The 5588-nt window shown below is 57.6% G+C and overlaps 3 non-coding genes across 3 annotated transcripts in view; all 3 read left to right on the top strand.

The window, feature by feature from the left end:
- Positions 1-1427: 1427 nt before the first annotated feature.
- LOC126327722 (small subunit ribosomal RNA) lies at positions 1428-3320 on the top strand. The gene has a single exon (XR_007561410.1). It is a non-coding gene; the product is annotated as a small subunit ribosomal RNA (ribosomal RNA).
- Positions 3321-3681: 361 nt separating this feature from the next.
- LOC126327789 (5.8S ribosomal RNA) lies at positions 3682-3836 on the top strand. Its single transcript, XR_007561472.1, has one exon. It is a non-coding gene; the product is annotated as a 5.8S ribosomal RNA (ribosomal RNA).
- A 188-nt stretch (positions 3837-4024) lies between these two features.
- LOC126327760 (large subunit ribosomal RNA) overlaps positions 4025-5588 on the top strand; it is a 4222-nt gene continuing 2658 nt past the window's right edge. The window contains exon 1 of the ribosomal RNA XR_007561447.1: positions 4025-5588. This exon is cut by the window's right edge and continues 2658 nt beyond it. This is a non-coding gene — a ribosomal RNA (large subunit ribosomal RNA).

Here is a 5588-nt window from a genome sequence, read left to right as displayed (position 1 = left end):
GTCGAATCTCAATTTCCATATGTTGTGCTCGATGCTACTTGTCTCGTCTCCCAATAACAGCTAGGTTGCACTGTGGTACGCCGTAGAGGCGTGTGGGAGGAACGTACGAACGCATTGTATGTCACCCTGGGTCGCTGGGTGTGGTGGTGCGGTGAGTCAGGTCAGGTCAGGTCAGGTCAGGTCAGCGTGAGCCGTCTGATGTAGTGACGCGTGTATTCCGACTTTGTCGTATTGCCTCACACAAAGTGCTACCCTGGTGGACCGCGTTCCATATCTGGGACATGCCGCAGATGCCGGTTGACAGTGGATCGCGGAAGGGACATCGCATACGTGCGCGGGCCACCTTCCACGTGTTCTCTTCTGCACATGTCGCAGTGTGTATGTGGTCTGATGTAGCGTGTCGTGACACATGACATCCTGGCATGCAAGAATTGTTGAATTCGCAAATGTAGGTGGACATCTACGTTTACTGCCCAAGATACGCAAATGAACTGGAAATCCGTTGTTGAGCGGTTGTTCACGCTGGAGGTGAATCTGTAATGGCGACGATCGGTACAGCTATTAACCGGTTGTTTCAGCGGTACCCGCCACATCCACACACGTGACTAGGCCCATGTGGGTATGAAGCGATACGCGGCGGTGGCTTGGTGGGACTGTTCCCGGCCGGTGAAGGGGGGCCGCCCGGCGTGTTGGCCGCGCGCTGCGTGGGCGCACGCGCAACAGCCGGCTGGTGGGGGGCGCCGAGTGGCAGGAGCGCCAGCAGACGGGCCCGGCAGGCGGCGCAGCTACGCTGCGGCGCACCCTGCACGCGGCGCCTGGCGGCCAAAGTTGGTTCAGCCGAGCCCGGTGCGAAGCGCGGTGGACATCTGCAGTGTGCTGGTCTGATTGAGGACTGTGTGCGTTGAGGATGCGCCGCCGCCTGGCACTCGGCGCCGCGACGCCGTCTGCTGCTCGGTCGCCCCAGCGGTTCTCGCAGGTGGTTTGTATCGCAGTTGTGCGGACGTGTTGGCGCGTGCGCTGTGCTGGGAGAGTTCGCTTCTGCACCCAAGTGGGGCTTTGCCCTTGTGTGGCGCTGGCGTTGGAGCTGCCGGTCACCATAGGTGGCGCGTGTTGTCTCCCGCCGGCAATGCCACGACAGCACGCTCCCGGGCCTCTGTCGGCAGCGGCAAGCTCAGTTGGGAGCAAGGGTGTTTGCACTAAAACCGTCTACTCGCCTAACTCCGGGTGATTGCGCCTCTCTCGAAACCGACCAAGTACCTAGGACGGCGCTGCGCGCCGCCGGGACCTGAGAGGGTTTCGAGGTGTATCGTGCAGGGGAGCTCGGCCTCCTCCTGTTTGCAGAATAATTGAGCGGACGCTTGCGTGTTCGCGCGGGCCCCCGGGACACACTCCCGGGCGGCCGGCTGCTCAGCTCTAGTTGACGCAGCTCCCTGGTTGATCCTGCCAGTAGTCATATGCTTGTCTCAAAGATTAAGCCATGCATGTCTCAGTACAAGCCGCATTAAGGTGAAACCGCGAATGGCTCATTAAATCAGTTATGGTTCCTTAGATCGTACCCACGTTACTTGGATAACTGTGGTAATTCTAGAGCTAATACATGCAAACAGAGTCCCGACCAGAGATGGAAGGGACGCTTTTATTAGATCAAAACCAATCGGATTGGCTTGTCTGGTCCGTTTGCCTTGGTGACTCTGAATAACTTTGGGCTGATCGCACGGTCCTCGTACCGGCGACGCATCTTTCAAATGTCTGCCTTATCAACTGTCGATGGTAGGTTCTGCGCCTACCATGGTTGTAACGGGTAACGGGGAATCAGGGTTCGATTCTGGAGAGGGAGCCTGAGAAACGGCTACCACATCCAAGGAAGGCAGCAGGCGCGCAAATTACCCACTCCCGGCACGGGGAGGTAGTGACGAAAAATAACGATACGGGACTCATCCGAGGCCCCGTAATCGGAATGAGTACACTTTAAATCCTTTAACGAGTATCTATTGGAGGGCAAGTCTGGTGCCAGCAGCCGCGGTAATTCCAGCTCCAATAGCGTATATTAAAGTTGTTGCGGTTAAAAAGCTCGTAGTTGGATTTGTGTCCCACGCTGTTGGTTCACCGCCCGTCGGTGTTTAACTGGCATGTATCGTGGGACGTCCTGCCGGTGGGGCGAGCCGAAGGGGTGCTTTCGCGTCCCGAGGCGGACCCCGTTTAAATCCTACCAGGGTGCTCTTTGTTGAGTGTCTCGGTGGGCCGGCACGTTTACTTTGAACAAATTAGAGTGCTTAAAGCAGGCAAGCCCGCCTGAATACTGTGTGCATGGAATAATGGAATAGGACCTCGGTTCTATTTTGTTGGTTTTCGGAACCCGAGGTAATGATTAATAGGGACAGGCGGGGGCATTCGTATTGCGACGTTAGAGGTGAAATTCTTGGATCGTCGCAAGACGAACAGAAGCGAAAGCATTTGCCAAGTATGTTTTCATTAATCAAGAACGAAAGTTAGAGGTTCGAAGGCGATCAGATACCGCCCTAGTTCTAACCATAAACGATGCCAGCCAGCGATCCGCCGCAGTTCCTCCGATGACTCGGCGGGCAGCCTCCGGGAAACCAAAGCTTTTGGGTTCCGGGGGAAGTATGGTTGCAAAGCTGAAACTTAAAGGAATTGACGGAAGGGCACCACCAGGAGTGGAGCCTGCGGCTTAATTTGACTCAACACGGGAAACCTCACCAGGCCCGGACACCGGAAGGATTGACAGATTGATAGCTCTTTCTTGATTCGGTGGGTGGTGGTGCATGGCCGTTCTTAGTTGGTGGAGCGATTTGTCTGGTTAATTCCGATAACGAACGAGACTCTAGCCTGCTAACTAGTCGCGTGACATCCTTCGTGCTGTCAGCGATTACTTTTCTTCTTAGAGGGACAGGCGGCTTCTAGCCGCACGAGATTGAGCAATAACAGGTCTGTGATGCCCTTAGATGTTCTGGGCCGCACGCGCGCTACACTGAAGGAATCAGCGTGTCTTCCTAGGCCGAAAGGTCGGGGTAACCCGCTGAACCTCCTTCGTGCTAGGGATTGGGGCTTGCAATTGTTCCCCATGAACGAGGAATTCCCAGTAAGCGCGAGTCATAAGCTCGCGTTGATTACGTCCCTGCCCTTTGTACACACCGCCCGTCGCTACTACCGATTGAATGATTTAGTGAGGTCTTCGGACTGGTACGCGGCATCGACTCTGTCGTTGCCGATGCTACCGGAAAGATGACCAAACTTGATCATTTAGAGGAAGTAAAAGTCGTAACAAGGTTTCCGTAGGTGAACCTGCGGAAGGATCATTACCGACTAGACTGCATGTCTTTCGATGTGCGTGTCGTGTCGCGCAACACGCTACCTGTACGGCAGTGGCCGTGCGCCGCGTGCGGAACCACGCGTGCCTCTCAAAACTAGCGGAAGTGTTGTTGTTGTGTGGTACGAGCGCTGAAGCTCTGGAGCGGCTGGCCTGCGGTACCTGGCGCCTGGCGCCGGTTTTGAATGACGTTCGCCCGAGTGCCTGTCCGCTCCGGTGTGGAGCCGTACGACGCCCATCGGCTGTGAGGCCGTTGGACACAAAAAAATAGTGGAACAGGGGCCGTCAGACGCCTCAGTCCCGCAAATGCTACTGTCTTGAAAGAGACAGTGGGAGACTGAAAAGGAAAAGATCACCCAGGACGGTGGATCACTCGGCTCGTGGGTCGATGAAGAACGCAGCAAATTGCGCGTCGACATGTGAACTGCAGGACACATGAACATCGACGTTTCGAACGCACATTGCGGTCCATGGATTCCGTTCCCGGGCCACGTCTGGCTGAGGGTCGGCTACGTATACTGAAGCGCGCGGCGTTTGTCCCGCTTCGGAGACGTGGGAGTGTCGTGGTCGCCTGTGTGGCCGGCCGCGTCTCCTTAAACGTGCGATGCGCGCCCGTCGCCTGGCGGTTCGCATACCGGTACTTTCTCGGTAGCGTGCACAGCCGGCTGGCGGTGTGGCGTGCGACACCTCGTACAACGACCTCAGAGCAGGCGAGACTACCCGCTGAATTTAAGCATATTACTAAGCGGAGGAAAAGAAACTAACAAGGATTCCCCCAGTAGCGGCGAGCGAACAGGGAAGAGTCCAGCACCGAACCCCGCAGGCTGCCGCCTGTCGTGGCATGTGGTGTTTGGGAGGGTCCACTACCCCGACGCCTCGCGCCGAGCCCAAGTCCAACTTGAATGAGGCCACGGCCCGTAGAGGGTGCCAGGCCCGTAGCGGCCGGTGCGAGCGTCGGCGGGACCTCTCCTTCGAGTCGGGTTGCTTGAGAGTGCAGCTCCAAGTGGGTGGTAAACTCCATCTGAGACTAAATATGACCACGAGACCGATAGCGAACAAGTACCGTGAGGGAAAGTTGAAAAGAACTTTGAAGAGAGAGTTCAAAAGTACGTGAAACCGTTCTGGGGTAAACGTGAGAAGTCCGAAAGGTCGAACGGGTGAGATTCACGCCCATCCGGCCACTGGCCCCCGCCCTCGGCAGATGGGGCCGGCCGCCCGCGCGGAGCAATCCGCGGCGGGGTCGTGTCCGGTTGCCTTTCCACTCGCCGCGGGGTGGGGCCGTTCCGGTGTGCGGTGGGCCGCACTTCTCCCCTAGTAGGACGTCGCGACCCGCTGGGTGCCGGCCTACGGCCCGGGTGCGCAGCCTGTCCTTCCGCGGGCCTCGGTTCGCGTCTGTTGGGCAGAGCCCCGGTGTCCTGGCTGGCTGCTCGGCGGTATATCTGGAGGAGTCGATTCGCCCCTTTGGGCGCTCGGGCTCCCGGCAAGCGCGCGCGGTTCTTCCCGGATGACGGACCTACCTGGCCCGGCCCCGGACCCGCGCCGCTGTTGGCTCGGGATGCTCTCGGGCGGAATAATCGCTCCCGTCAGCGGCGCTTCAGCTTTGGACAATTTCACGACCCGTCTTGAAACACGGACCAAGGAGTCTAACATGTGCGCGAGTCATTGGGCTGTACGAAACCTAAAGGCGTAATGAAAGTGAAGGTCTCGCCTTGCGCGGGCCGAGGGAGGATGGGGCTTCCCCGCCCTTCACGGGGCGGCGGCCTCCGCACTCCCGGGGCGTCTCGTCCTCATTGCGAGGTGAGGCGCACCTAGAGCGTACACGTTGGGACCCGAAAGATGGTGAACTATGCCTGGCCAGGACGAAGTCAGGGGAAACCCTGATGGAGGTCCGTAGCGATTCTGACGTGCAAATCGATCGTCGGAGCTGGGTATAGGGGCGAAAGACTAATCGAACCATCTAGTAGCTGGTTCCCTCCGAAGTTTCCCTCAGGATAGCTGGTGCTCGTACGAGTCTCATCCGGTAAAGCGAATGATTAGAGGCCTTGGGGCCGAAACGACCTCAACCTATTCTCAAACTTTAAATGGGTGAGATCTCCGGCTTGCTTGATATGCTGAAGCCGCGAGCAAACGACTCGGATCGGAGTGCCAAGTGGGCCACTTTTGGTAAGCAGAACTGGCGCTGTGGGATGAACCAAACGCCGAGTTAAGGCGCCCGAATCGACGCTCATGGGAAACCATGAAAGGCGTTGGTTGCTTAAGA

Source organism: Schistocerca gregaria, unplaced genomic scaffold (genome assembly GCF_023897955.1).
Source record: "Schistocerca gregaria isolate iqSchGreg1 unplaced genomic scaffold, iqSchGreg1.2 ptg001059l, whole genome shotgun sequence".
In the NCBI taxonomy this organism is placed as follows: domain Eukaryota; kingdom Metazoa; phylum Arthropoda; class Insecta; order Orthoptera; family Acrididae; genus Schistocerca; species Schistocerca gregaria.
Note: the sequence above shows the minus strand (reverse complement) of the source record. Positions and strands in the feature narration are given on the sequence as shown.